Here is a 15,109-nt window from a genome sequence, read left to right on the forward strand (position 1 = left end):
CGATTTTTCTCCTATTGCAAATCAGTTTACTGCAACAGCTTATCTTAAAATATGAAAACACTACCAGCAGAAGGAAAAGATTTTAATTTTTAAATTATTTTTTAATTACACTCATCCTAGGCAAAGCTGGCGTTACAGAGTGAAAGACACTGGACGTGATTTTTATGGTTTAATTCATCTTAATAGAAATAAGAATAACATTTAGAGATTTGGGTATGTTATAGAGATGAAGGCAATTGTTTTTCTGGGAAGTCCTGGCTCATACAGACCACTCAAAAAATCCACAACAAAAACTTTTTCAAACCACAGAAAAAGAACAAGCCAATAGCAGACATTTAAACCCTACTGCTGATACACAAATGCCCAGTTTCTAAATGTTATGTCTCCACATGATCATTGCATATCCCACAGATTTCCCTGTGGAACCAGACAAACCACAGACTTCACAGTCAGTCTAGGTGCATCTCCTGGTAAGAGTATTCCCCCTCAAAAATGCCAGGGAAGTTGCCTTTCCACTGACTTTAACTAAATTAATGCAGTTAATATATTAACTTAATTGAAATTATTATAACTGAATAGTCGATTATACAGCCACAGAAACCTTTGCCATCATATCCTTCTCATGAATTGCATTTAAGAGGAGAGCCAAGTCCGATGACCCCATGAAGTACAGTAAGAAATGCAAACACAATTATTTACTTATATAACCTCTGTGGATAAAGACGAGGGCATGATTCAGGCTACGAAAGGCAGTCAGAGGCAGAAGAATGAGGTAGCACTGTCAAGTGATCATTTAGCTCCTAAATCTGCTAGACTCCTTCAAATGTTATTCAAAGTATATCAAAAATGTTATTTTCTGTCTCAAGTGAAGAAAACTTGTCTGTCTATTCAGAATGGAAACACTCAAGATGAGAAAGAGGTTCACTGTAGATATACTACAACATCTATTATTGATTTTTAAAAAAAAGCAAGCTCATTTTGTCAAGAAGAAAACTGAGCGCACTTGCAAGTAGTTAAAGGTTTGTAGGTCTTTATAGACCTATTGTACTTAACATTTATACAAACAAACTATATTTTTATAAGTGCTAGAAAAAGATAATGGCAGATCCACTTTTGTTCCCTTTTATATTGAGAAGCAAACTATATAAGTGCTAACTACCCCCTGACAATGCAATTAAAACCTGACCCCATTCCTAGACACAAACGACCTGCGTTTTTCACAGCATAACCATACATAGCCAAGTTCAAACCTACTTGCCCTGCCCCTCAATTCTGTTTGTTACACTGAAACCTGAGAAAAAAAAAAACCCAAAGCGACTACAAATCAGTGCTCGGGAGGAAAATGAGCAGGTATACATGCAGGGGAGTGGGTGGCAACCCACGCAGCCGTGCTTCCATGACTTGTAGGGAAGGAAAAGCTAAAGGAGTCTATGTGCAGTTTATCTCACTTCTCTGCGCTGCAAAACAGACAGCAAGTGAACTACAAGGCTGTAAAGCCAGGATTATATAAAACCAAAAAGCCTCTTGTAGTCATCGTCTTCACTATTCGAGTATAACTCACAGTGTGCGTTGATAATCCTGGTGTGGCTATACACACTTGGATAAAACGGAGCTGTACAAAGGTCTACAAAACACACACAATTAAAAAACAACACATGCAACAAATCATGGGGATTTTACTCATTTCACTTAAAATTCTTCTGTTCTATTTCAGGCACCTTTCTTTTTGCTCAAGGAACTGTCACAACAATTAAAACTAGGCATTATGAATATTATTATTACCGCTATTTATTTGAGTAACAGCAGCATCCAGAAGATCCTTTTTTAAGATGGGGGCCCCATTGTGCTAATGTTGCATAAACATCTAAGACTTTGTTACTATGCTGAAGAGATTGTAATCTAACCAGACAAGGTCAATAAAGAACATAAAAGAAAAAAGTCAACAACAATAATAATTAAAAAAAAAAAAATCTATGCAAGACTTGTTGTTTTCTTTTAATATATTTCCCTTAGACCATCTGCTACTCTTTCTTACCAAGCTCCTCCAGATAGTCTGCATCACTGCTGCTGCTGATTCTGTCCTCCTAACACATCCCATTAACAAAAAAAAAAAAAAAAAAAAAAAAAAAAAAAAAAAAAAAAAAAAAAAATATTTCCTCTCTGTGGGAAGCAAAAAACAGTGAAGTGTCTTCAAAGACAATGAAAGTGCCAAGATGTAACATAGCTTTTCGAGTCATTCTTGAAAGTGCTAGTTGTTTCTGAATTAGGATAAATACAATGTTGAATATTGCCATCTTTATCTAAATTCAGTCACTTCTCTTGTCAGCGAAATTAAATATTTGTAGCACTGAATGGGAATTAAATGCTAGCCCTTGGTTTATGTGAAAAAAAAAAAAAAGGATAAAGAGCTAAATAACAAGCCTATTCTGTGTTTAGAAAAAAGAATCTATATACAGCTAGTAGTGAGAGAACACGATTTCTCTTATTTTCTAACCGTATACCAAACAGCCTCCTACAGACAGGTCCTTGCTCAGCCCCAGTGAACGCAGCAGAAATATGGGCACTGAGCTATATTAGACCCTAGCGAGCAGGGAAGTGTTTTGAGGGAACAGGCTGAGAGAGGAAAGGAAAAAACATCACAGGAACAGGCACTTTTTCTGTTTTTGGCTCTGGCTGTTAGGCTGAGTTAGGGAATGCCTTATTAAACAGCTGAAGCTCCAGAAATTTGCAGCCATTATCCTAGTGTGAGGCAAAACGTTACACATCCACTTCTGCCTGTCTAGGATTCTTTCTTCATTCAGCAAATATTTAGTAATTTAAGATTTCCCCAAACAAATGATTTTTCTAGGTGTTACTAAAAAAAAATCCACAGAACTTGCCTAGATTTGGTTAAAGTGATAAATAGATGCATTTCCTACAGTGACGTCCATGCTTAAGAGATCCTAGAGTTGCTTCTCTGATTGCAACTTAGTACAAGAGAAAGGAAGAAAAAACCCTTCTTCAAAATGCTCCATTTTGGAGGATTTTTTTGACATTCACCTATTACTACAGAAACAACCGCTTCCCTCTCCCTTTCAGTATATTCCTGCTTTTCGACAGCACTGCTCTTTTCCTTTAACCCAAGATGTCTAACGTGAAATTCTTCTCAGAATACACAGCAAGTCAGGGAACACTTTACCTTTTGGCAAATCCACTATACTTAAGGAATCTAAGTGTTTCCCCCACCCAACTCTTCAACTAAGCTTCCTATTTATAGCACTCTTATCACAGGATTTCAACATATGATAGCTGAGGTGCTGTATAGCACATTGAATTTAAAGTTGAGAGCGCTGCAAAACTGCTCTTCAAACACACTAAAACCACGCACCCAGCAACAGTGTGCTATTGTTTCTCAACCCTAACACAGTGTGCAGCAAGTTGCTTGTGTAAACGAGCCACAGTGTTATCTGTCAAATTGTCCTAACTGATACTCGGCTTCCATAAACCATCCAGGGAAGGGCTACGAACACCTCTCAGCAGGCGGTCACGTTTCACCCACTTCGGTTCCCAAACAGGCCCTTTTAGTTGACCTGTAGGTAATTTTCATGGCTGTAGCCAGAAGAGACATGTGAGGCAGGGCTAGACTTTTTTTTTTTTTTTTTTTAAATATATATCTACTCCAACATGCATTCATTTTCCAGTGGAAGATTCCCAGGGAGGTAGCACTGGTCCAAACACAAATGACATGCTGCCAGGGCAAGAGAATTAGGAAGCAAGTGTATTTTTTTCTAACCTGGATCTCCTTTCTGGGATCTCCAAGCTCCTTTTCCTACCCAGAGCACTGTGTCTACAAACCACTGCAGATTTTTCACTGTGTAAGTCACCAAAATATGTGGAACAATTAACTTTGCTTAAGCTGCAATGCTTTTTCTTCAAAAGCAAGCACCGGGGTTCCTTACTTATGAGTCTTGCATAGTTGAGATCTTTTTAAAGAGATGTCACCCACTTCAGCTGTAAGTTGGCACTTCTAGTAACACTCTGCTCAAGCTTTGCCTTTGCTGATGTTGCTCCACTCCAGCACTGTGCAAAAAGTCCCAGATCGATCTTGGAGTAAAAAGAGCAGCTTAGAAGTCTCAAACAAATATTTTTTCCATAGGTTTTCTATGTATAGGTGCCATGAGTTCTCTTTGGAAAGCTTCAGAATTTACTTATGTAACACTCCTTTTCAAAGCATAAATTTAAAGACATTTACTTAACAATCTAAACTGTTTTCCAAATCAGAAAAAAAAAAAAAGTGAGTCCAAGACCTATTTCATGCTTCTGAATTTCCTGAACTATAATGTTCGTATTAATTACATTCTTTTCTCCCAGGTGGCAGTTTTTGTCCCAGGTCCCTAATAGAAGAATGTGATTTACTTCTATACAAGTCAAACTTGCTAATCTGGCAAAGCAGAACACAGCTGAAAGATTGCTGATATTCTCTGCAGGTTACACAAAATTAAGCTTTCTTATCTTTCAAAGACAAAACCTGTTATCTCACAAACAAGTTGTGCTTGTTAGGAAGACTACTGGGCTCCCCCCTTAAGGCCAGTTTGTATTAACAAGTGTCCATCTCAAAACTAGTCTTCTGGGAAGATTATCCCAAAATTCTTACTCCCCTGATGGATGAGATCTGTTTTCTGATTTCCAGCCTGAATATACTCCTTGCCAAGATATATGCATTTCTTCTTGTCACGGTGCTGTCTTCAATCTCACATAAAAAATAGTTGTACTCACTCAAGTCTTTATCAACCCCTCATATATTCAGAGAAAGCAATTATATCCCCTCTCAGACTTCACTTTATTGGGATAAACCAGCCAACCTTGCAGCGTCCTCTTGTGAGACGGACTCAGCTCCTCCTTCACCATTTCCACAGTCCTCTTCTGTACCTCTCCACTTCACACTTATCCTTCTTGAACAGGGTCTAGCAAAGCAGTTCAGTGTTACACATGAGGATTCAGCAGTGCTGCCTTGCACATAAGCAGCATTAACACTTTCCTATTTCTACCATTAAGTACCTCTTCACCTCACAGATCATAGCAGTACATTTTTCAGAGCTGCAGGGTACTACTGAAGAAATATCCTTTGATTTTACTGGCTAATATACTCAAGTTTTTCATTTCTCTGTCATTTTCAAAAGATAAGCACCCAGGTTAGGGCAAAATTCACATCTATCCAGAAGTGCACAACCAGGCATCATGTGCTATGAAATTTCAGTCCACTTTTTCCACTCAAGTCCTGAAGATCATCCAGCTCCTCCTGTAGGATACTCTGTTCCTTGTATACACTGACAGCACCTCCCAACTTTATGTCACTGGCAAATTTTATTGTACACTCTTACTTTTGGTGCCAAGTTCATTAGTGAATACATTAAAGTCAGCCCAATACCAATTCTTAAGACAACTGACTTCCTTTTGGGCACAATACATTGCCTGTGAACACAAACTGATACGACCTCCCTTTAACATGCTCCTTATTCACCTCACAATTCCTCTACAACATTTCGTCAGTATTTCAACAAATAATTTCCAATGTATTGCTAGAGCAAGCACCATGCCACAGTCTAGACAGATTAGCTCTAGTGCAGTTCTTTTGTCTAAAAATCAAAAATTAATTTATTGAAAAGACAGACAACACAGATCCCACAATAAGTATCCATGAAGCCCATGTGCTTAGAGTCTTGTCTATTGTGATTATAAATACATATACACAGACACAAAATACTAGTAGCAACTCTTCCTCAGTTGCCTCCTAATACAAAGCCAGAGCTCCCGTGACCTCCAGACACTGGGACATTAGGACTAAGATATCTCAGAGGATTGCAGTTATGTTACGCCATGTAATATTAATTCTTCTTCCAGATATGCTACAATCCACATCCCACTGCAGATGACTGAAAAGCAGCCCTATGAAAATGAGAAGCATTAACAGCAGTAGTCCAAGGGGCACTGTCAACCTCAGTGGGGTAGTTACCTACAGCTGCCATGACAGTCATATTGCAAGACAAAAATCGGTGGTTTATTTAGTTTGTGTTAGGAGAAAAAAGGAAATTCAATTGAAATACATGGACCACCATAGAGACAACCACAGCACATGTGCATACAAAACAAACAAAAAACAAAAAAAGAGGCAGTGATTGTTCCTGTAGGCTATGAGGAGGTAGACATGCTGAGAAACTTCAGTCAACTTTGGCAAAGAAAACAGTGGAACAAAACTGGACAGCTTAATGAAAGCAACTTCACAACAGCCTATTCACCAGAGCTTCCAGCTTGAGCCAAAAACTAGGACAGACAAGAGTCTGCCTACTGACTGAGGTGGACTTTCAACCAGGAATCTAGTTAACTACAACAGCCAAGGAAATATCTTAGTAATAACCAAAACTGAATGATTCAATGCAAAAGGATTTTGTATTTAGAAAAAGTTAAATATAAAAGAAACTAGGAATTAAGCTAGTGGACAGGTATGCCAACAATCTGTTCTAAGCTGCATTCACATTCATAAACATACCCGTTACTTGCTTATCACAAAAAGCATGAAATCTGTAGGAGAAAAAGCAGTAATGATCTTGCCTAGAGAGCAGCACATCACCTCAGGGCTGCCAGGGGTAAGAAATAACTTGTATTGCATTCCCTATTGAGAGCAAAACCCCAGCATCTCTAATGCTATTTCCATTTGCAATTTACATAAATAACAGTCACCGCCTCAGAGTGTCTCCCAGGTTCAAATATTCTTACCTACTCCTCAGGTTACTTCCCATTTCCCAGATGGTCAGTCTCTGGAAAACACCTTCTGCACCTCAGCCATTTCTTGGTTAAATCCATTCTGATAGCTTATTACTAGAATAATTTATCAACTGTTGCAAAAGTAGCTGTTAGAAATTTGTTTTCTATGGAAATCAGGTTCCATGCAACCAGGATGGAATTCCAGCCTTTTCAAATGCATTCTAATGTGCAATGCTGACATCAAGTCTTAAGTTCATTTGATTATTTTTTCTGTTTGTGTTATTAGTAATCAGTTTTTCTGGCACTCTTTTCTGTTCCAGTTCAATCACTCAGTTGAATTACTTGAACTCCTGCTGAACTGCACCAAAAAAAGGAAAATTAACTAATGCCTCATTTGATCTTGTGACCATAAAACTTGTGTTTTCATTCCCTCTTTAACCTTTGACCATCTATTTTTCCCCTTAATTTGTGTGTTATGTACCTGATAGTTTTAAATTTATTTCTTTTACTCATGAAAAAAGAAACTGCTGTTTGATCTGCCCTCTATTCATTTTAACCACCAGTGACTTTATTCTAGATTCTCATTAATAAGCATGCACTTAAAATCACTTCTTCGTAGTTTGTCATACATGCATGCTATCTGACTTAAGTATTCTCTTTACCAGAAGTGCACAGCTTTTTTCATAAAGTGTTGACTGTGCTAATAGAGAAAACAAGCTTACAAAAGAGTGAAATGGCTGATTTTATAGAAGTTCATTTGCCAGTTTATTACTTTATTAAAAGTCCTCCCCTTTTCATATTGTTGTGATGGACTTGAACTTAATTTATGTAACCAGATTTATTTTTTTTTTTGAAGAGATGTCAAAAACAGGACACACGATAAAACACTTAAAACATACAAAGACCATAATAAAATATGGTCCATCTACAGCCAAAAGAAATTAAATGAAAGGGGAAGGTTTTATTAATATCATTAACAAGGACAGTTACTCAAAGCATGGCTCACATTTTACATCAATACCCTCCATTTGTACAAATACTAAATGCATGGATGTCTATCCTACATGCATATGCTCAATATCAAACCCGGGAGGATTCAGATCCCGTGTCTTGAAGAGGTTTTTTTATATTTGTTCATTAAACCACAGTAAGGACAACACACATGACCTTCATTTACAAATATGGGTGCACTAACACGGTAACTATGATCTTTATTTCTGTTCATATGGCGAACTAGAGACTTGGCATGTAAGCACAGGCTTCTAGATCTGTCATCCATGTTGGTGGCCATGCAGATGCAGGGTCCCTGGTCTTTGGTTGGCTAGCAGGTCTCCATTTCACCTGAGTAAATAAAAGTCAGCATATTCCATATCATTCCCCAAAGCCTACAGACCTCCTGTTGTTCTGAAGCAATATGCATTATCTCCCAGCATCAACACCAGCGAAACTAAAGACAGTTTTTACTTTTGTTGACTTGAACTAATCTCAACTTTCTGTTGACAAGAAGGAAACTAGGATCAAGACCTGACGCTACAAGGGACACATCAACATGGTCTTCTGTGAAATAAGCCCTGCTCTTCTCCAGATGGTAATACTCACGTGCTCAGACACAAAAGAGACTGTCCTTGGGTTTTCCCTACAACGTCTTACTTCACGTACACCTAATATCCAGTTTAATTTTTTTAATATGCAACAAACTCAGTCACTGTCAAGAACATTACACTGTATTTCTAATTCTTTCATATAATAGAGCAGGAAAAGGGTCATTTCAGGTTACGCAACTTTACCACAGGCATATGGCAGTGAACCCACAGCAGAAACAAAATCTCCCTCTCCTCTAAAGCAGATGGCATGCTGATCAAGTAAGATATAATCTAACGCTAACTACACTACTACTGCTGCTATTAACTATTGAACCAAAACCAGTATAAAGTAGTAATGACAGGAAAAAACCCAAAGCAGGGGAAATGAAGGAGGAGGAAGACAACAAGGAAAAAAACACAGTAAAAAAGCTGTAACATAAGAGAACCTGTTACAGCAGAAGCAGACTCTTTTCAGGTATAATTAAGATTTAAAACCTAGGAATGGCAATAGGCAAGGAACAGCGATGGCCCTCGTCCTGTGTTAGAGGACATTCTCCTAGTTTGAGATACTGGCCCAGTTCCCTTTGCTCTTGTGATTGCACTGCGCTGGGCACTTGCCAGGGGCTACATATCCCGGCTGCTTAGATAATTACATATTTATGATTCTACCGAGAACTCTTAGTCAAAGCTTATCTCTGAACTGTAAAACGCTTAGAGAATCAGCAGAGAAAGTTCTCTGACAAATGCTACTTCAAAAAAGAGCCACCACTTCAAGATTTTAAGGGCCGTAGTTTCGCTTTCTGTTGAGTCATTCAGCAGTGAACTTTTAGTAAAGGTAGAAAAAGGAGGCAAGGGGTGTTTTCCCTCTTAATCAGAAAGGGATTTTACTAGTGTGTTTAACTTGCTTTCTGTAAAAAACCCCAGAAAATTAAAAAAAAAAATTCCAAAAATGGATCAGAATGCAGTAGTACATGAAATTTTAAATGCTTATCACAGTATGCACCCTACAACACCATTCTCTATCATATTATTAGCACTTCTTCTTCAACACATATACCACTAGGTCAGATAATTTATACTAATCCAATAAATAGAATTTATGGATGAACACTCCGAAATATAATTGTTCATCTGTAAACAATTATCAGACAAAATACATTGCACTTCCCCTTCCTTCACTGATAATAGCATCCATTGATTTTAGAAGGAGCAGAACATTACAAAATTTCATGTTCTGACTTAGACTACTTCAGAAACTGCTAGAAAAACATTTTTTTTCCCCCTTTTAAAGCTGTATTCCATGAACTGTACAACCAAGAAGCCTCAGCAATAAATTTCATAAACACTTTCAGGCCCTACCACTGAAAACACTTTCAAGCTTGGTTAGCTTTAATGCACAGGAGTACCTCTCATTCATATCTCAAAAGGAGTATTCCTACACTTGAAGTTACATGTACACACAAGTGTATGCATTTGAAGAATAAGGGTGGTAGTCCTGCAGAGCTATTTATTTTGAAGCAACTATTCACGTCTTGCAGTCAACTTCTTATGTACTACCAAGTTTCATAAAGTCTTGAAAGGTCCCTGTTCCCAGTGTAATGAAAATCAACCTTCAACTCTACCATCTTTCAAAGGCCTGCCTACCCACAGATATTCTTTCATATATACTTATATTTGTGAGATGACATTCAGCTCATGTCAAAACTAAGTCAATTTTGCAATTCCAGTGCAAACTCTGGAGCTAGTGGCATGGACCTCCCGTTGTCCTTGGCAGGCACAGGCAGGGTGGCTTCCACACCAAAGCCCACTCCTCCAGTTCTGGGTGCAGGCTCCTTGCCTCTCCCTTGCTTGCCTTCCTCTGCATGAAACCATTTTAACATAATGGACTGATAGTTAACTCGGCAGATAGATCAGCATTTAGATGCGTTTAGCAGTTGTAGAACCACAGGCTAATAGCTATATTCATTTATTCCTTCAGTTGTCTTCCAAGGAGTAGTAAGGTCACAGGACGACACTAGAGAAGGCACCACACAAAGGGGCTGGAAGAAAAAGTCTTACTGAAGTCTTGGGGAAGTTTCTGCAGACATCTTCCAACCCTTTCATTGAATGCCTTTTTCTTTGGAGTGACTTAGTCATCCTCCCCAGCTCCTCCAACCACTCCTGCCATTTCCAGGCTAAATCTGCTGGGTAGATAATTACATTGAAGTGCTGTACACATGGAATTTCCTGGTGCAAGAGACTTAGTGCCTTCAGAATTGTTCTCTTATAACAAGTCTCTTTCATGTAGTAACAGTTGAGGTAACACATAATGGGTGTGTTACACCTTCGAAACACAGTACTATAACGTCACCTAAAAGTAGACAGCATTGAAAAGAATGGATTTAAAACACCTACTTTGTATTCCCCTCAAGACTATGAGGACATGACTTAGCTGTTGACAATCCTGCTTTCCTGGAGACTAAGTAACTTGATGCTGGCTGCCTGTCCTCAGACTTTGCCTGCGTGAGCTTGTAATAAATTATCCTTTATTCTCTCCTACGGGAGACCTTTTTAACTGATCAGTGTGTTGATCTTTGTCAAACTAACCGTGTAGTAAAAGATGGAGCCAAAGAACCCAGGCATAGCGTTTTTCAGGATGCCTCTCAGAAGGCTACCACGTTGCTTTTATTGCTCAATTCCTGCACAGAACTTCTTGGTTACTTCCTGCTAAAATTAAATCCATCACAGCAAGCTGCCATACGAGTCACAAACTGGTACCTCCCAGCTTCCTGTAAGTTCCTGGGTTTTGCACACTCCTTTTCGTATATGTAGATGTACATATATGTGCATACAGATACATGCACACACAAGTACACTCATGTATTGCCACACATATTTACACATACACACACAAAAAAATCAAGCCTGTTTCAATAACTTGTAGAAGATAGAAATGAAACTGTTTTGCTTCTAAAACTCGCAGGTATGACAGAAAAATCTCTCAGGTAAGCTACCTGTTCCGTCACATAACAAGAAAATTAATTAACTAAGCCTTTGCAAAAATCCTGACGTGATCTTTTGCTTAGGTCACAGGTCCAGGACTTTCAATTTTTATTTCCAACACATTCATTAATCCTTGTGACCATGCATTAAGTATCCAGTTATCGGCCTCTAAATGAACCTTTGAAATTCCAGAAAAAGTAGCATTAGACACTAATTTCCCTTCACTTACCAGGCCTTTTTTGTTAAGCCTTTGCATCTTTCCTTTGAGACTCTGAGGAACATTACAGAAGAGTGGGAGGGAGAACTTAAACCAACTGAACGCTGACATACTCTCTTTTAAGAGGCTATATCACAATATAAATATTTTTCTAAAAAAACCTGCCAACAATTACAATATGTTTTTAAGGAGTAACTGATATTTTACCCTATTTAGTTATCAGTTAACATATCCTATACGATGAAATAAAATAAGCATCTTTTAATCACCTTTTAAGATAGAAGAAAAAAGAAAACAAAAAAAGAGGATGTGTAACTTGTATTTTACTTTTTTTTTTTCCCCAGAACTAAGGAATGGAACTGACAATCATGATTAAAAACTGATCAAAAATGACAGTATCATTTCTCAAGGTAATCAGAAATAAATTTCTGATTCAAATATATGTATTGAACATGGGCAGACAAGTTAAACCAAGTCTTGTTTGGGAAAAGAACACAAACTGCTTTTTTCAGGTCATCCTCTGGCCCATACTTTGTCTACACACACATCAGAGAGAAAAACAACATAAGAAAAACCTATGAAATACTTTTTTCCTTTAAACCAGACTAAGTTATGATTACTTTTGGGATGATGAAGAATGTGTCTAGCTTGTCTCTTAAATCTACATTCAAACTGTTTCAGAGTTAATTAAGAGGTAATTGTTTAGAAATCTCTAGAATAATAAAATATAACAACTTATAGCACAAAAGCAGCCTTTAGAAAAGAGTGGGGAGTATTTCACTTCACTGTAAGTAACAGTTGAGTATTTTATGATCACTGTGACAACTAGCATGCCCTTGAGACTGTGAAGTTCTGAATTTCTAATATAATTTGTAGGGGGAAAATTAGGATAAAATGCAGTAACATTTCAAGTACAGTCTCTCAGTATTTTAATATTTTATGAAGTATAAGGACTAGGTTAATATGGAATGAGTCATGTTGTTAAGAGAATCAGTAATATAGACCTGTATTTTAAATCATAACTAAAAATACGAATATTCAACTAATACAAAATAAAAATAAAGCAGAGCAGCTTTTGTTGAAAAAATGTCAACAACAACAATGAAAATTTAGCAATGATAGAAAAGACTTTTGGAAAGTTAAAATACTAGGCTAAGTGACCAGGTAAAAACAATGCCTTTTCACTCAACAAATCCATTGCACCAGCTGAAATTCATCACAAATCAATATAAACTTTACACACATCAAGGCTGAGCCCAAACATAAGGCTATTAAATGACACACACACTTGGTGCAGATCTTCTGATTTCAGAGTTGTATTTGTTTTACTTAGTGACAAATATACCGCATTACATTTCACATCATGACGTGTTTACTAGTCAACAGAATTACTTAATATGTTTCAAAGCAGTTACATCCAAGCAAACTCTCTTGGAGTGTCATTTTGCTCACAGAGCAAAGACACTGGACTAGCAAAGGTGTAAGTGAAGATATAATTTATTTACATATTCTTTAGATCCATGCCCGCACGCAAACCGAAGGAACCCAGCTCAGCTCTCGGATCCCAAACTGAGTTTTCAAAGCTAGTGGTTAGAAATACTATTCCTTTAACTTCTGTACTGAGCGCAATGACCTAGAGATGCTTGAAATACAAAACTCAGGCTGGCACTTCATGCATTCATTTCTTAAGGCTAATGCTGCAATTACCATTCCTGCACACCTCAACTGTGACAACACACGATACCAAAACTGCTGAAAAAACATTATTTGAGCAAAGCTGAAGCAGTAAGTTCCAGTCTTTCTCTTCAGACCTCACCTCTGCTTTCCACCTCCAATTATCAGGAAGCACACATAAATCAAAGAGACCCTGCAAATATCAGCTTCCAACAGTCTATAACGTTGAGTAATATTCCAGGGACGGAGTAAGAAAATTCACATCAACCGATCCCCTTTCTACAGGAGGTAAGATTTAGCTTCACTACGTTTACGCTGTCAAATGTGCTGAAGCAAAATACACCTGGCCCTGCACAGATTTGTTACAGTCGAAGCTGTTAGTACTGAGAAACTGCAGAGAGCACCCAAGTGGGGGCAACAGAGCACTCGGCTCAGCTACAGCTTGCCCCAAACAGGCTCTTGGCCAAGAGAGGAAGCAAAACCAGTTACCAACAGGATGAGCTCTGTTACTGTCAAGTCACGCTTCTCAATTCAAAATTAACATGCTGCCCTACTTTCCAAGGGATACCATTTTAATATTTTTAATCAAACAGAATAATGCTCTAGATGTTTCTTAAAAAAATTACAATAATCCACTTGTGTACTAAAAAGTAGTTATTCTAAAAATACTATGTGCAATACAAAACGCTTTACAGTGTATCTGCAGGAAGGAACCACACCACCTTTATTCAGTTAAAAAGGTACTTACCATTGGCAGTGCATTGATATGCGGAAGTTTTCCTTTCAGGTGCCTCTTGCCACAGAAGGGTGATGCTGACAAGGAAATGAGACAAAATAGGAAACATTAATATTTATTATTTTGAAAACAGTGATGTTAACACAATAAAACGTTATCAAGCATGGGCCTTCACGGCTCTTGCAGCCTACTCTGCTCAAGAAGCCGAGTGATTACCACTGAATTTGTGTACAGCCTAGAGCAGCAGCGATCAGGGACAGAAGAGCACGCAGAGCTGGGGTTTTGCATATATCCTGTCGCTACCCACATCACACGCACTGCTCCTGTGGGGAGTCTGAAACACAGACCTTTCAACAAATAAGCCTGTTGAATGAATACTTACACCATCAGACCTCTAGACAGTCGCACCCATTCAGCAGGAGCACACACAAACAAAACAACCCGTGTATAAAAATTCTGATGTCTGGATTTTGCCTTAGCTCTCCAGAAAAAGCTTCAGGAAGTTAACTAGGCAAAGTAGGCAGCTTACAGTATCTTCTGCCCATGCCAAATTTCTTCTGGAAATAAACCTCAGTTACTGACTTCTAAACACTCTGAAAAAATCCAAACAAAAATCAACATTCCAACGGTTTGACTTCCAACATGGTTACATCCACTGCAAAGCAAAAAGAAAAAAACCTAACAAGCCTATTTTCCTAACACATATTGCACTAAGTAACTCCAGGTGTGCCTGCGTAGCCAGATAGTTACCAACTGCTGCAGCTGACCTCAGTAATTTAAAAAGCCAGCTCATCCTAGTTTGCTGGCAACATCTGACAACATGTACATAATAGAAATCTTCCTAGTGCAATATTCTAGGGAAGTCTTTCCTATCTTCAAAACCAGAACAAAATCACAAGCCAAAAAAATCCATGCTCTCCTACATTTTAGTAATTTTCTTTACATATAAATAATAACTTTATGCAAACAACAACAACAACACGGTTAAGTGTAAGCAAACACATTTTGATGTCCAAATATGTGTTAACTCCATCCGATGTAACATCCATTCTTATTCAGCGATGAAAAACGATTTTTATTGACACAAATATTTCTGAGTGGTTGTTCTCCATACAAATACTTGCCAAACTACTTTTCTTTAGGAAATAATCTAATCGCCTACTCAAAGGGCTGGGG

The 15,109-nt window shown here is 38.0% G+C and overlaps 1 protein-coding gene across 8 annotated transcripts in view; it reads right to left on the reverse strand.

The window, feature by feature from the left end:
• TBL1XR1 (transducin beta like 1 X-linked receptor 1) overlaps positions 1 to 15,109 on the reverse strand; it is a 129,011-nt gene that overhangs the window by 54,713 nt on the left and 59,189 nt on the right. For all 8 annotated transcript variants that reach the window (XM_026854682.1, XM_026854685.1, XM_026854678.1 and 5 more), the window contains exon 2: positions 13,946 to 14,010. The gene's annotated coding sequence lies outside the window, so the exon portion shown is untranslated. The remainder of the gene's footprint in view (positions 1 to 13,945; positions 14,011 to 15,109) is intronic.

Source organism: Athene cunicularia, assembly GCF_003259725.1.
Source record: "Athene cunicularia isolate RWA chromosome 9 unlocalized genomic scaffold, athCun1 chr9_part1, whole genome shotgun sequence".
NCBI classification, from domain to species: domain Eukaryota; kingdom Metazoa; phylum Chordata; class Aves; order Strigiformes; family Strigidae; genus Athene; species Athene cunicularia.